The sequence below is a fragment of the Schistocerca gregaria genome, chromosome X, assembly GCF_023897955.1.
Source record: "Schistocerca gregaria isolate iqSchGreg1 chromosome X, iqSchGreg1.2, whole genome shotgun sequence".
NCBI lineage: Eukaryota > Metazoa > Arthropoda > Insecta > Orthoptera > Acrididae > Schistocerca > Schistocerca gregaria.
This window is the reverse complement of record NC_064931.1, coordinates 526,242,873-526,259,098: the sequence shown is the minus strand read 5'-3', so window position 1 is coordinate 526,259,098 and position 16,226 is coordinate 526,242,873. Positions and strand designations below refer to the sequence as shown.

Sequence of the window (16,226 nt, the reverse complement as noted above, 5' to 3'; positions counted from 1 at the left end):
AATCACTTTGCAGGAAGTACCAGAAATTAGTTATATGTGGTGACTTCAATATAAATTTTGTATATGTTGGTGTAAGAAAAAGGATGTTGGTAAATCTCCTAAATTCATATGATCTGATGCAGACTGTGTTTTTTCCAACTAGGGTGCAGGAGAACAGTAGCACAGCCACAGACAATATTTTTATTTATTCTTCATTAGTAGATGGGCATTCTGTTAGTAAAAGGGTGAATGGCCTTTCAGACCATGATGTACAAATTTTAACACTAAAAGGCCTTTGTAATTATATGTGACATTTGTTTGAGTACAAACTATGTAGGAAAAATAATCCAACAGCCACAGAGAATTTTTTTAAACCTTATCAAGGAACATGAGTGGCAGAACCTTTATAGTGCCGATAACATAAATGATAAATATAATGCTTTCCTTAACACATTCCTCATACTCTTTGAGAGCTGCATTCCATTAGAACGTTCTAAATGGGGTACCAGATGTAATAGGCAACCCATGTGGCCGACTAGTGGGATAAGAATATCACTAAGAACAAAGCAGGAATTATACCAAAGTGTTACAAGTTGTCACAATCAAGCTACAGTAGCCCATTACAAACAGTATTGAAAGCGCTTAAAAATGTTATTAGGAAGGCAAAGAGTATGTCGTATGCAAATAGAATACCTAATTCACAGGATAAAATTAAAACCATATGGTCAGTTGGGAAGGAAGTGTGTGGTCAGCACCACAAGGTTGACGATACAAAGTCGGTTCGTAGTAAAAATATTTCTGATACTGATAAATCAGATATATGTATAGTATTTAAAAAACATTTTCTGAGCGTTGCTGGTGAATTAAATAAAAATTTAGTTTCTACAGGGAATCATAACTTTCTTGGCAAATGCCTTTCTGAGATTGATGTATGAAATACTCCTCTGTGATACCAACAAGGGGAAGATTGAGTCAATAATTAAATCACTGAAAACTAACGACTCTCATGGATATGATGGAGTGCCTAGCAGAATATTAAAGTAGTTTGCTGCACATGTTAGCCCTATATTTAGCCAAATTTGTAATTTTTCCTTTAGGAATGGTCAGTTCCCTGAATGATCCAAGTGCTCAGTAGTAAAGCCCCTTTATAAAAGGGGAGAAAGGGATAATGTAGATAATTTTAGACCTATTTCTATGCCATCAATGTTTGCTAAAGTTATTGAAAAGGCTGTGTATGTAAGGATAATTGATCATTTTGTATCACACGTACAGTTCGGCTTTAGAAGTCTTTTAACAATGGAAAAGGCTATATTCTCTTTTCTCTGTGAGATACCAGATGGGTTAAACAAAAGGTTTTGAATGCTAGGCATATTTTTTGATTTAACTAAGGCATTTGATTGTGTTGATCACAAAATATTGCTCCATTATGGAATACCAATGGTTCACCTCTTACTTTTGCAACAGAGAGCAAAAGGTCATTATTTACAATGTTGAGAATGACTGTGATGTGGTGTCTGAGTGAGGTACAGTCAAGTGTGGGGTGCCTCAGGGATCAGTGTTGGGGCCACCACTGTTTCTCATTTATATAAATTATATGCCCTCTAGTATTACGGGTAACTCTAAAATATTTCTGTTTGCTGATGACACTAGCTTGGTAGTAAAGGATGTTGTGTGCAACATTGACTCGGTCTCAAATAGCACAGTTCATGAAATAAGTTAATGGCTTGTAGAAAATAAACTAATGCTAAATCACAGTAAGACTCAGTGTTTACAGTTTCCAACACACAGTTCAACAAAATGTGACGTTTTTATTTCACAGAACGGTCATATGATTAATGAAACTGAACAGTTCCAATTTCTAGGTGTTCAGAAAGATAGTAAACCGTCGTGGAAAGCCCACGTTCAGGATCTTGTTCAAAGACTTAATGATGTCATTTTTACTATTCGAATGGTACCCGAAGTGAGTGATTGTTTGACACGTAAATTAGTCTACTTTGTTTGTTTTCATTCGCTTATGTGGTATGGTATTATATTATATTTTGGGGGTAACTCTTCCCATTCTAAATGGATATTTTTGGCTCAGAAATGAGCGGTTCGGGCAATAAGTGGCGTAAGTTCATAAACCTCTTGTTGACCCCTGTTCAAGAGTCTGCGTATTTTGACAATGGCATATATACATATATATATATAACGAAAGTGCTGGCAGGTTGATAGATACACAAACACACAAAATTCAAGCTTTCGCAACCAACAGTTGCTTCATCAGGAAAGGGGGAAGGAGAGGGAAAGACGAAAGGATGTGGGTTTTAAGGGAGAGGGTAAAAAAATGGTTCAAATGGCTCTGAGCACTATGGGACTCAACTGCTGTGGTCATTAGTCCCCTAGAACTTAGAACTACTTAAATCTAACTAACCTAAGGACATCACACACATCCATGCCCGAGGCAGGATTCGAACCTGCGACCGTAGCAGTCGCACGGTTCCGGACTGCGCGCCTAGAACCGCGAGACCACCACGGCCGGCGGGAGAGGGTAAGGAGTCATTCCAATCCCGGGAGTGGAAAGACTTACCTTAGGGGGGGGGGGGGGGGGGGGGAAATAGGACAGGTACACACTCGCGTGCGCGCGCACACACACACATATCCATCCGCACATACACAGACACAAGCAGACATGGCACAGGGAAATGTCACTGGCTGACCACTTACAAAAAACATGGGTGAGTCAGTCGCCCTGTTAGCACATTAAAACCATCTCCCTAAAACCTTGGTAAAAATGTTGCGAAATTTACAAAACATTAAAACTCAAACCACATTCATTTGAATGTTACTTAAAATAGATGGCAGATCCGTTAGCAACTCCACCCCACTGGTCGAAAAATAAAACACAGCCCAATAAAATGTGGCACACAGTGATCTATATATCTATATGCCACAAGCACCACAGATTGGAGGGTCCTCTAGCCAGAGCAAGAAGCCACCCATCATAGGGATGTGGCCTATGTGAAGTCACGAAATGAGGACCTCATGTCATCAACATGGCTGGAAGGAGGTATGCCACAGTGACATTGTGGGCTTTACTACACAGAGTGTATTGTATGTCACTTCCAATCACTCATCCTCTCACCATAGCAAGACATCGAGACTATAGCATGCAGGGGATGGCACACTGAACTAACTTAGGATCACCACATGCCTCCTTGGTTTCTAGATCTGCCCTTTCATTCCCTGCAATAACCGTGTGCCCTGATACCCTGCAAAAAGACACCTACTTCCCCAATCATCATAGTTCTAGGACGTAATCCTGGATACTATGAACTATTTTATGTGCTGCGTACAAACGTTGTAGAGAGTAAAAGACACTCAGAGAATCAGAACAGACAAGAAATTTAGCACTAGAAGAACGTCTCATCTGTTCCAGTATCTGAAAGATCACATATAACTCTGTGTCAAAGACAGTCAAGTCTTGAGGCAGTCAGACCTTGAGAACGCTATCCACCAAAACACAGCAACCAAAGGATTTCCATTCATAAAGACAGCAACACAGTTGCCATGCACATATAAAATGTCAGAAAATATCTTACTAAAAACAGAAGCAGAAGTGCAATCTCTCCTGTACTGCACTAAATCCAAAACCACCCTGGGTCTCTACAGTAACCATGACCGTAGGCAGTTAAAACCCTGGGTTTGTGGCTGTATGTGCTCCACACCAAGCGACTTGGCACACACTGCACACAGATCGCAAAAGCAGTGTTGCTTGTGGATGTGGCGATAAGGTATTCCAGGCATGAATGAGCATCAGTATGGTATGCTGATGAATTCAGAGCTGCGAGGAACTTACATGTCTGATGCGCCATGAGGAGCTCATGCCAGATGGTGAGTGATGGTTCCTCAGCCTCAGCACAGATACTGGTTATGGGGCTGGTCCAGGAAGCGCCTGCAGCTAGCCTAATCCTCTCATGGTGGATAGCATCAACAATCTTTAGGTAAGATGGCCTAACTAACCTGTATACTATGCAGTGATTGTCTAGCCATGAATACAAAAATGCCCTATCAAACTGGATCAGACATGTCCTGTCTGCTCCCAACGACAAGTAGCTAAGGCACTCCATGATATCCCGTGCCTTCAGGGTTCTGGCTTTCAAGTCTCTCAGGTGTGGTAAGCATGACAGTTTGGGGTAAAAAAAAAATAATAAGGCCCAGAAACCTCATAGAGTCTTTAAAATGTAGAATGGTGTCCCTCATATGCAAGATTGGGAATGTTATATCCCGTACCTGAATGCACAACGGGAAGTGGCCAAAAGAATGAATGTCGTCAATGACCTCTCATTGAACAGAGTCTGCGACGGCCGGAGAGCATAAAGAGAGGTCGATGGCTGAGGATGACCAGTATCAGTACAGAAATATAATGAGAACAATTAAAATTAACACACACAAATTTCTCTGCAAAAATATGAAAACCCGTCTTTGCAGACCACTCCTGCAACCGATGCACTGTAAGTTGCAGCTGATGGGTCACCTTTGCAACACTGGAGGAGGAACATAAAACAGCAATATTGTCCACAAATAAGGAGCACTGTACAGGACTCCTTACTGTTGACATGATACAGTTTATAGCTATGGCAAAGAGAGTAACATTTAAAACACTGCCCTGATGGGCAAAATTCTACTGCTCAAAACGATCTGACAGTGTGTCATCAACTCGGGTCTTAAAAAACCATTGAGATAGGAAAGATTGTATGAAGAAGGGGTGCTGGTCACAAAAGCTCCACTGATAAAGCTGCACAAGAATACTGTCTCTCCAAGTAGTATTATATGCCTTACCGGTATCAAAGAATATTCCAATACAGTGGTGTTTATGTAGAAAAGACTGCTGAATAGCACCTCTAGCAGGGTCACATTGTCGACAGTGGACCAAAATCTCGAGAATCCACACTGAGGGCAGCTAAGGAGTTGCCTGGTTTGTAACAATCAGAGCAGATGATGGTTAACCATGCGCTCCATCGTGTTTCCCACACAGCTCATTGCCTCTCTCTACAAGTTAGGGAAGTACCCCGTCCGTCACGTCAAATTAAAATGTTAGAGGGGGATTTCCTTTGACACTGCTGGTAAATGTCAAAGCATGCAGTACAGGATTTGGTTGTGACTAAGTGCAGTGTCCTGAGTCTCAGACAGGGCCGATTCCAAGTCCCACATGGAGAAAGGGGAGTTGTAGCACTCAGAACTGTTGGATCTGAAGTCCAACTGGCATCTCGCTACAGTCATATGGTAGTGGCAAAATACTGAATCCTGGCTGGAATTGGTAGTAGCTTTTGCAAAATGCTCTGCCAGCATCTGAGCGTTGTCTTTGGGTGTTGTTTGGACACACCCCTGTTTCAGAACTGCAACTATTCGTAAATGGCTGTGTTTACTGGAAATCCTCTCGATGGCTTCCCATACTCTCATAGAACAAATGGAACAGTCGACAGACTCCAGATACTCTTACCATAACCTTTTCTTGCCCTCCTTAGTTATGCATCAAGCCTTGCCGTTCACAACTCTAAACTCTATGAGGTGGCCTGCTGTTAGGCAGCATTTAAATCATCAAAGAGCCGCATGGCTGTCCTGGATTGCTGAACAGCACTCATCTGTCCACCGAGGTACAGGTCGCCTCCAAAGATAACTTGAGGGCTTTGGGGTGGATAAGTCAGCGGCATGATGAATCACTCGTATGATGTAGTCACCCATTCCTGGACGCTGTCGCGGTGTTCAAACACAGCCAGCTGGTTGAACAGTGTCAGTTAGCCTTGCTGACCATCAGTTTTTGTGGCTTCTCTCCAAGGAATGTTATATCCCGTACCTGAATGCACAACGGGAAGTGGCCAAAAGAATGAATGTCGTCAATGACCTCTCATTGAACAGAGTCTGCAACGGCCGGAGAGCATAAAGAGAGGTCGATGGCTGAGGATGACCAGTATCAGTACAGAAATGAGTGTGATTACCTGTGTTGTTGATACACAGCTCGTGAGATATGATGAGGCTCTCCAAACCCCGACCCCGAGGGCAAGTAAAGGTTGAGGACCACAAGAGGTCTCCCAGTATGAAAAATAGTTAGGGGAGCTTTCCCACAAGACCTATAAGAGCCTCAGAGTCTATTGCATCTCGAGGAGGTAGATACAGAGAGTAATCAGTGATCCTCTGATATGCATGAATTTCGATAGCAATTGCTTACAGGTCAATAGGCAGGGGGGAGAGCAGAGAGGTGATGTGCGTTACTGAAAAACACAGCAACCCCTCCCTTGGCTCTGTCCCCAGTAAGCTCATCCTTTTGGTGAAGGGTCTAACCTGTAGCACAGGGCATCAGTGGCTTTAAAATATGTTTCTTGCAAACATAGCAACAGGGCGCATTCCTGTGCATGCATTTTTAGTCTCCCCTTCCCCCCTCCACTGTAATATGGTAGCTGTCTATCATGGGGGTTGCATTTCACCCAATCTTCCCATCGGGAAGGGGAGCCCGTAATGAGTGGGGCTAAGTCTTGGGGCGAGATAATTGTCCCAGTTCCTTAGCTCTAACAAAGAGTCCAGAGAGATACCATATAGGATGACACTGACATTGTTGGACTGTTTACTTTCAGACACCATCAGTCCTGGACACTTGGCCTTTGACTTTTTGTCGTGGGTAGGCTTCGGAGGCACAAATGCAGCAGTGATAATGGCAGTGCTGGACGGTGGACCAGACTGAATCTTTAAAGGAGCAGGGAGGTACAGAACATTAGTGACCACAGACTTGTCTGATGATTTGATGATTGGGAGGAACTGTAGGCTGTGAAGTAACTGCTGCAGCACAAGTGCACTGACAAATGCAGGTTCTAGTGCTAACACTAGCAACCTCCTTTTGTGTAGCATTATCGGTTTTGTTGTTTGACAACTGAAACAATGGAGATAGCAAATGTTTGGGGCTGCATGGTATTTTAAATCTTTTTGACCTCGCCATAGGGGATCCGTCTTGTCGTGTTGATCTCCTGTATCTTCTGTTCTTCATGGAACACATGGCAGTACCTACTAAGACAGTGTGAGCCCCAGAGCAATATACAGTGCCCTGAAGAAAAGTCAGCGTGCCAATGTCATGGGTGCGGACAAAGGCTGTCCCTACATACAGAGCAGCTTATAATGTATTCAAGTCTGCCCCTTCCCCTTAGGGAAGAGTCCTGACAGTCCACAAAATTTCAACACTCTTTAAACACTGGAATCAGTAATGGTGAGGATGGTGGGCAGATCTCCATCTAGACTGAGCACTACCCTAATATTAGTATATTTGACACACGTTGCTAAAATATGCTGAATTTAAAGTGGCACACTACAAACTTCACACCAGAGGAGTAAGCTATGTCTTAAAAGGCTATGTCTGATATGCAGCCTGGTAAGCTGAATCTCCTTCCAACAGTGAGGCTGACATGAAGTCCACCGTGCCTGTGTGGCCGACTTGAGTGACTGCAGCTCGTTTCCTGCCATCTGCAACCATTCAGTCTCCCACTGATGCATCTGTCAGAAAATGAGATTATGGCATGCAATGGGAGGGACATCTACAAACAGCACAATCCCAAAATGCATCCTTGGTGGCTTTGTTGGCCGTATTGCTTCCCTGTATCCCGATGTGGCCAGGTCCCCAGCAAAAGATCACCTCCCTGCCATGATGTTGAAGCCACTGTAAGCAGTCATGGATGAGCTGAATCAGCTAGTGTACTGGATACATTTGGTGAAGTGCTTGCAGTGCACTAAGCGAGTTGTATGGTGAGGTCTGTGAATCCTCTCCAGTGCCATCAGAATGCCATATAATTCCACATGATAATTTGTAAATTGTTCTGGAAGGAGCAATTTAAAAATTCTACCAGGGAAAACAGCAGAACAGCCAAGGACATTCTCTTGCTGGGATCCATATGTATAAACAACAATAAAACTGTGGGACGTACTTAAAATGCATGAAAACAAAGTTGTAAAAACATAATCTGGAGTACATGCTTTCTTACACAGTGTCAAGCTTAAAATCATTTTGGGCCACAGAAGATGCCAAGGCGGCAATGCATTCCATCCCTGGCTATGTATTTGGAGGTCTGATATATCCAGATCCTTCAGTCTGTAGCACGTATCCCAAATGGCTTGTCACATGGGGCCGATTCCTGAGCAGTCGTCAAAAAGGTGGGTTGGACCATTGCACTGAACGCTAATGAGTGAGGTGACACCGAGATTTTCAGCTCCAGTTGAGCCAAAAGGATACAATGCCAAATCCAGAGTGGTGGTTCACCAGCCTCTCCACACACTTGAAACTGGGCTGGTCCAAAAGGCTCCAGTTGATATCCAATTTTCCTAATGGTGGACAGCATCTAACATCGCAAGGTAGGAAGGATGGGCTGGTCCATAGACCACGCTGGCATAATCTAAATATGAATTAACAAATGTCCCATAAAACTGCACGAGGTGGCACCTGTCAGTTCCTCATGTTTTTCTGCTAAGGCATTTCAAAATATTCAATGACTGTAAGCCCTCTGTTCATAGGTCTTTCAGGTGTGTGAGCCAAGTTCATTTCAAGTCAAATAATAAACCCAAGAGTGCACAGTTTCTTGAAAACGTTAAAATATTGTCACCCATTGTGAGCACTTGTTGGTTAAAACTTCAACAAGCACAGTTAAAATTGACATATTTAGTCTGCTAGGGTAAGAACCAAAAACCAGTTGTCCTGGCCCAGGTTTCCATCCTCCTAATGGTCAGCTATAGCTGCCTCGTTGTCGTCACAAGATCAGAGGAAGATTAGAAAAGTGCGACGTCATCCACAAACAAACAGCATTTGACAGGACTCCTGACTGCAGAGGAAATGCCACTGATAGTGATGGAAAACAATGTGACACTGTCTTGGGGGATCCCATTCTCTTCAACACAGCAGTGAGACAAGGCATCACCAACATGATATCGAAAACACTAGTCCTTGAGAAAGGATTGGATAATAAGTGACAGGTGCCCACGTAGCCCCATCCATGAAGTTGGTGAAGGATGATGTACCGCCAAGTAGTGTCATATGCTTTTTCAAGGTAAAAAAAACACACACACAAACCAAATGGTTCCAGCATAAGGAGGCCTCCTGTATTGCCGTCTCCAGTAGAATTAGTTGTCCAAGGTGGAACGGTAATGCCTGAAACCACACTGGGAGTGGCTCAGGTGACCTCAGGATTCAAGCAGCCAGATGAGGTGGCAGCTGATCATGAGCCCAAGAGTCTTATCCATACAACTGGTAAGGGCTACACTCCGGTAACTGTTAGTGGCGCTACGGTCCTTACCTGGTTTCCAGAATGGAATTAATATTGCTGCCTTCCAAGTCTAGGGGTACTGTCCATCAAACCAAATCTGATTGAAACAAGAGAGGAGCTGTTCTTTCGATTCTGGGCACAGATGACGAAGCATGGCATAATGGATCTCATCAGATCCAGGAGCAGTGTCTCTGGCTGCAGACAAAGCTCATTCCTGTTCCCACATGGAGAATGGATGGTGGCTGACTTCCTCATTATGTGAGAATAAATTGAGCTTCATCTCCGCAGTCCTAAGGAACACCTGAAAAGCAGGAGCTTGTCTGGATGACACAGTAACAGTAAGGAAGTGTTCAGCTAAAACATGACCCACATCTTCTGGCATATCCATCAAGACCCCATTACTTAGCCCATGAGGGGACGTGTACCAACCTTGTCTGAAATATGTCTTATTGATTCCAAACTTGCGCAGTGGATGTGGACCTATTAATGGATGTCGTGGATTCCCTCCAGGAAGCCCACCTCTGTTCTATTATCATTCACCTCGCATGTCCTCTTGCAAATCTGAAGGCATGAAGGTTTTTTTGTAATTTAACAGTGTGAAGTTCCGCAGAGCTGTTCGTCTGGCCTCGATTGCCAATCAAGTCATCATTCCACCACGGAACAGGCCGCCATATGAGGTGGTTACTAGATCGGTGGATGGACTCTGTGGCAGCCCACTGGATCTCACAAGTGATAGGGCCCACCGTCCTGTGCACAGTGCTTCTGTTCAAATATAGCCTGTTGACTGTACTGCAACCAATTTGCCCTTTGTATCATTCATATGTGTGGTCGCCTGTCAGTCACTGTCCCAGTCAGCAGACAAATCCACATGGGGAAGTTATCACTAGAACGCAAATCTGGAGCCACTTCCCACTGAAATGAGTCTGCAATAACTGGGGGGGAAAAACAAAGGTCAATGGTTGGAAAAGACCCTGTAGTAGTGGAAAAGTGTGTCATCTGGCCCGCATTCAAAAGGTAGATACTCTCAAAATGGACAAGTTACTTGATCATCCAAACCCTGGAGCAGATGATAGCCAAGCTCCACAGCACATTGAAGTCGCCCAAAAGGAGAAATGGGCATGGGAGTGCTAGGAAGAGTTCTGCCAGTTTGTCTGCATCCAGAGCATCATTAGGCAGAAGGTACAAAGAGCACACTGTGATGGTAAAAGGTGCAAGAAATTTCACAGCAATTGCTTTCATGGCTGTGGTAAGAGGGACAGGAGAGGACTGGCATCTGTCATCAGTGAAAACAGCCACTCTACCTTTAGCCTTGTTTCCAGTAGTGTCATCCTTCCTGTATGGATGGTAATCCCACAATGCAGGTGTGTCAGTGACTTCAAGATGTGTTTCTCATAAGCAGATGCAGAACGGTTTCTCCTGGACCAGGAGCTGTAATTCTCCAAAATGTGAGCAATATCAATTTAAATTCCACTGCAATACAGAATTCCCTGTCGAAGCCATTGTTTAGCGATGATTGTTCTTATCTTTCTCCGTTGGAGGTGGTGACTTACTGGGGAGGTCAGGGGGAACATTGGCCAGTTCCCAGTTCTCTGGTTCCTCTGATTAGAAGTCCATACACACAAAGCATAGTCCCCATCAGACAGGGAGAGAGCTTGCCGATCTGAAGGTTTAACAACCACTTTTTTGGACTTGGAACTACTTTTCAAAAGATGTTTTTCTTTACTGATGGGAGGAGGTGGATGCCTGGGTTGCGGGGACAGCTTAGTTGGCTTCTGATAGTGGGTAGTGGTATGTAGATTAGGTGGTAAGCCCATCACCAACGGCTTGCAAACAACTTCAGTTTTTCAAGTGGAGCGTTTCATCCACAGGTACACCGGCAAGTGCATGTGCTTGTACAAGAATCTGTGGTCTGAGTTTGTGTGGAGGCATTGCACTTGGCAATTGACATCTTAAGGGCTGATGCAAAAGAAGTAGCAAAAATTGGAGGCTGCATAGCATTGAAAGCTAGCTTTACTATAGGGTATGAGTCTCTTGATTTTCAACTCCTGAAGTTTCCTTTCTTCGTAAATCTCTCACTTTCTGCGAGGTGTGAGCAAAAATCTTAAGTACTAACGTCAACATCTTGTGTAATGAACTGCTTTTAGATGGAGAAAGCAAGCCAAATGGTATGTATGTTTCATTAAAACCGTTAATGTTATTTTATTTAAATAAAGCGAAACACATTTGGTGACAAGAATATGCACTCTGTTGGAGTCGCAAGACAGATTTAAAATGTCTCCTGCCACAATTTTCTTCTTCTTATCGTCCATACTTTCTAATATATAAACTACTTTCGAAGTGCTAAAATGCACAAAAATAAATACAATGCCTATAAAATGCCACACTGTACAATGTACTTAAGGTAGTTGTGGCAATGTACTTGTGGTGAGACAGTCGCAATTCCTGAAATCCATCACCTGTGGCCTCTGGCCTGCCGAGGAGCACCACAGTCCTGGGTTCATGGATAAACCATGAAAATCCGCCGCATTATGCCACACACAGACAAAACCATCCTGCCAGCAGATCGGTGTGACTAGATCCGACAAGCAAGACCAGCACATTAGTGGGAAACTATGGGCTTCAGATTGGCAGGCCCGATCCGTTAGAGATACCCACAGAAATGGAACGCAGTTTTGGCCCATCGTGGAAGTCCACTCATGTGGCCAACTATTCACGTGACACAGACACCATGTTGATGTGAGACTGTGGTAATCAACTACACAACAGTTAACTTGCGCAAACACTCTGAGAATCAATACTAATGAAGATATGTAGCAGCTCACCGTAAAGATGATTGCTGAGCCACAGACAGGCACATAGAGAAGACAATCACACTCTCATAACTAAAGTTTTGGCCACAGCTTTTGTCAGAAAACGAGAGCGCACACACATTCACACAAAATTCAGACACAACTCATGCACACATGACCATTCTCTCTGGCTGCTGCGTCAGCAAACTCTGAAAATCACATCCATGCAAACCACTCCTCATGCTGCCCTGCCTCTCATCAGCAGCTGTTGGGTAGCAGTAAGTAGTGGTGGCAGCACTGACTGCAAGCTGAGGCAAAGGGGTGGGACGGGGGGAAGCTGTAAGAATGAGGGAGTTGGGAAGCAGCGCATGTACCCAGCTGCGCCACCCCAGCAACGAAGCATGACATGTCAGCAAACTAACAATTTCATGCTACTGAGACAAAAAAAACGAGATTTTTCCTTTTTTCTTTCAAATTTCCCTGATATTTCCATGGAATGTTTGAAATTCCCTGATTTCCAGAAGTTGTGGCAACCCTGGAACCTTAAGACAGTTATAGCCTGCAAGGATATGTTTAGGTAAATCCAGAGTACTAAACGTTAGAGTAAATGTTGCCGATTTTTCCAATGTGCCATTGACTTTCCTCATACAGTTCTCCACTTCCGTGATCCCCATATTTTTCCATTCTTCACTTAACACCGCGGGGTTCTCCTCCATTACATCGGAACAAGTAACCACATCCTTACTAAAGTTAATGGTGTTACACAATTCAGCCTCGAATGGATAGTCACCTAAGGCCTTACATCACAAGAGCTTAGATATTTTGGTTGAATTAGCAGTTTAAACTAGAAGTGTTCCATAACGAAGTCATTTGACACTTTTTAGTGACCCAGCAATACCTTCCAATGCCTTGTGAATATAGAATGGGGAGACCTTCTCAAAGGCTCCCCCCATTTCTTCGATTACAATGAAAGTGTTATGTCACACTAATGTCCTGTTAGTATGTTTCTGAGACTTCTTTTTGGGAAGACTGACTAACTGAGGTCTCAATGAGTGGACAAAGGCACTACCTGACAGTATACCTTCAGGAGTAGTAGTTTGATAAGACCATTCCATAGGGATCCCACAAGACAGTAGGGAAACAACCATCGACCCAGAAAGAGCCCTGCATGCCTGAGCAAGCCTTAGGGGGGTGGGGGCTCCAGAAGTTGCCTGCTAGAGACTGTTTAACCTCAACAGCCATTTAGTTCATCAGCACGTAGCACACCTTGAGGTTGAGGGCTTTCTTATACAGTTGTGTACCTTCCTCGCAGTGCAGGCGGTGAAGCCACGACACCCGTTCTCCAAAACATACACCATTCTACTGCTGCACTGCATGGCGGTCGCGGGAACATGCCAAGAGCTTACAGTGACAGAGGGGTGGTGGCGTTTACCAGTCCCCAGCTCACGAACTCCGGGATCGCCATGCCCGTGCTCAGGAAACAAATGCTGAGCCCCTGAGGGGTTCACACACTTTGCAGGAAAGGAACACCCAAATCCTTCAAGGGCATCCTTACCACATTTGCCGCAAGTGGCTCCTCGCTTATTTCCAAGAGTGTTTTTCCCAAAGCACTGGCACATTGGGTTGGGGACACAGGGTGCAAGGCTAAGTGAAGAGCACCTACCTTATTATGTTCTGGGAGTTTTGAGCTATCAAAAGTGAGATTGAACGAGTCAGTTTTAACCAGATCATCTTCCACCCTTTTCATAATATTCTGCACATCTACAATGCCTTCTTGGGCCCATTCAACTTTCAGGTCTTTTTTGGTGATGTTCACCAGGTTCCTGCATGTCACAATATGATTACTGCAGTCTAACATGGTGTGGAGCTCAGACTCCATGGCATATTCCCCAAGGGGGAATCTTGTTGGCAACTTTATGTTTCCACTAACAGTATCCCATTTTGTAAATACATAACAGATTTTGTAGTACCTGCAGTCCCCTCTAAAACCTATCTGAATGTAAAAAGTGACACTTTTTCAAAATTTCTCTCTTTCCTTTTAATCAATAAAGACACACACTGACCAGCAGCAAGCATCCTGTTACTAAAGACACTAGAAGGCTTAAATATCCCAGAGTCTACAGGACTGTCTACACGAGTCCTCTTATTTGATTTGGTGTTGGTACCTATCCATCTCATATCACGAGCAGCTATGGAAATAAAACTCCACCTACACACAGCTCCGAGTGGCTAGGTAAGCCTTACACAACTGAGGTGTGGCAGGTTCCCCAGAAGTTGCCCACTAACAACTGTTCCACTTCAATGGCCATTCATCTCATCAGTGCACTGAGGGCTTTTCTTTACTGTCCTCATGAACCAGGCAGTCAAGCCAAGATACCCGTACCCTGTGAGACACTGTTACACTGCCATGCCTTATAGTGGTCACTTAAGTATGCCCAGAGCTTACAGTCACAGGGGACTGGCGGCACATACCAGTCACCAGCTCAGGTACCCCAAGGTCACCAAGCCCACTTTCAGCAAATGAATGCTGAGCCCCTGAGGGCAGCTTTTTGAGAGCCCACCTGGGTGAGCCCCAAGGTGAATGATGCTGAGGAGGAGTCAGGATGACTGGAAAATGATTACTTTTGCACAATTCATCATGGACTCTCCAATGGATGGAGGGAGCGGGGTGCCAAATGGAAACAACTCTGTGAGTGAAGTTTTGATAGCTTTACTGAGGCCAGTAGTTTTATTTCAACCCTACAAATAGTTTTGAAATGAGGAATGAGGGAATGAGGGAATGAGGGAATGAGGAAATGAGGAAATGAGGAAAGGGGGGCGGGGGGGAGCGAGCTAAGAAATCAGTGCAGACAACACATTCTGAGGCAATTCACTATCGCGGAGGAGGCACATCTTCCGGATTTTAAAATACAGAGACATCCTCACACAAACAGCCACAGCCTCCAAAGTCATACTGAGTAGTACATGTTTGCTGTAGAGTCCAGAATAACTCCACCCAATGCTCTGTCATAATCAGCTAGATTATTAAAATAGCCCCAATGACACCGGAGGGTAGGGGTTTGCAATGCTGGGAAGCAACTACATGGAGGGCAATGCAGAAAGCAGGGGAAATGCATAAGCAATCTTGTATCTCAGCCAGGTGGTTGAAAAAAAACTGCATAATTTCCACTGGAGGATCACACTATCGATATCCTGTGGGGACAAGAAGAGACCAATGGGCAGGTCATGCCCCAAGGTCACCTGCTGCCACCAGTTGCTGGGATATGGTACTAATACACATCAGTTCAGGTTCTGTGGGGAATCTGGTGCCATAGGGGTCACCAGGGATTCTGCCTCAGGTACAGAGTTGGAACACATGGAGTCTGGTGGCATGGGGACCACCTGAACCTCCATCTTCGGTATCTTCCTTTTTGTCTCTCTTCTGCTTGGATGATTTCAATGCTTCTGAGGGCTTGTCTATCCTAGTTTCAGGAACAGAGGAGGAATGTGAAGCCCTATGACCAGCTACTTGTGGCTCCTTCAACCACAGGCTGATATCCAGTTGAAGATTAGTAGAATCCTGGGAGGGGAGCATGGGACCTCTTTCTGGTAAGGTTGTCACTTATTCAGCTGGGGTTGGGGATTGATGTTCCTGGTGGTTGGAGTTTCAATGCTCTCGAAGTGGGTGCAGGGCAACAATAGGAAGGGATCGGGGGTGGTCCCCAACCACCAGTGGAGCAGGTGTAATCAAATCGCCCAAAGAGCTAACATAGAAGGCACAACAAGTGAGGGTATTGTGACAGGAGAGGATGATGTCACAACAGCCATAGCAAATGTTATCCTCATGCATACAGGGTGCAAACAAACATATTTTTTCTTGGTCTCCTGATATGAGAGTCAGTCAAGAGTCCTTTTTTAGCAGATTTTCTTTTCTCTTGGAAGACTGTGCAGTCTAGTGAACAGGGCGAATGGTGCTCCCCACACTTTACACAGATGGGAGGAGGCGCCCAAAGAACATTTGCGTGTAACTGACATCCCCAATTCCTGCAGACAGGGCTGGCATTACAAACTGAACACATACCCGAATCTCATGCCCACCAAGCACTTCATGAGAGGGGTAACACAGAGTTGGTTGGAGGGGAGGTAAGGGACCAAAGAACAAGGTCATCAGTCGCGCAATCTAAGAGTGGTGCATCCAGAAGTA

The 16,226-nt window shown here is 44.5% G+C and overlaps 1 protein-coding gene across 3 annotated transcripts in view; it reads right to left on the bottom strand.

Moving 5' to 3' along the window:
* The window catches only part of LOC126297833 (AP-3 complex subunit sigma-1), a 114,282-nt gene that overhangs the window by 79,271 nt on the left and 18,785 nt on the right, over positions 1 to 16,226 (bottom strand). The window contains exon 1 of one of the 3 annotated variants that reach the window (XM_049989083.1): positions 9,285 to 9,479. The exons of the other annotated variants lie outside the window; for them this stretch is intronic. The gene's annotated coding sequence lies outside the window, so the exon portion shown is untranslated. Of the gene's footprint in view, positions 1 to 9,284; positions 9,480 to 16,226 lie in introns of those variants that run through there. 3 annotated transcript variants of the gene reach the window in all.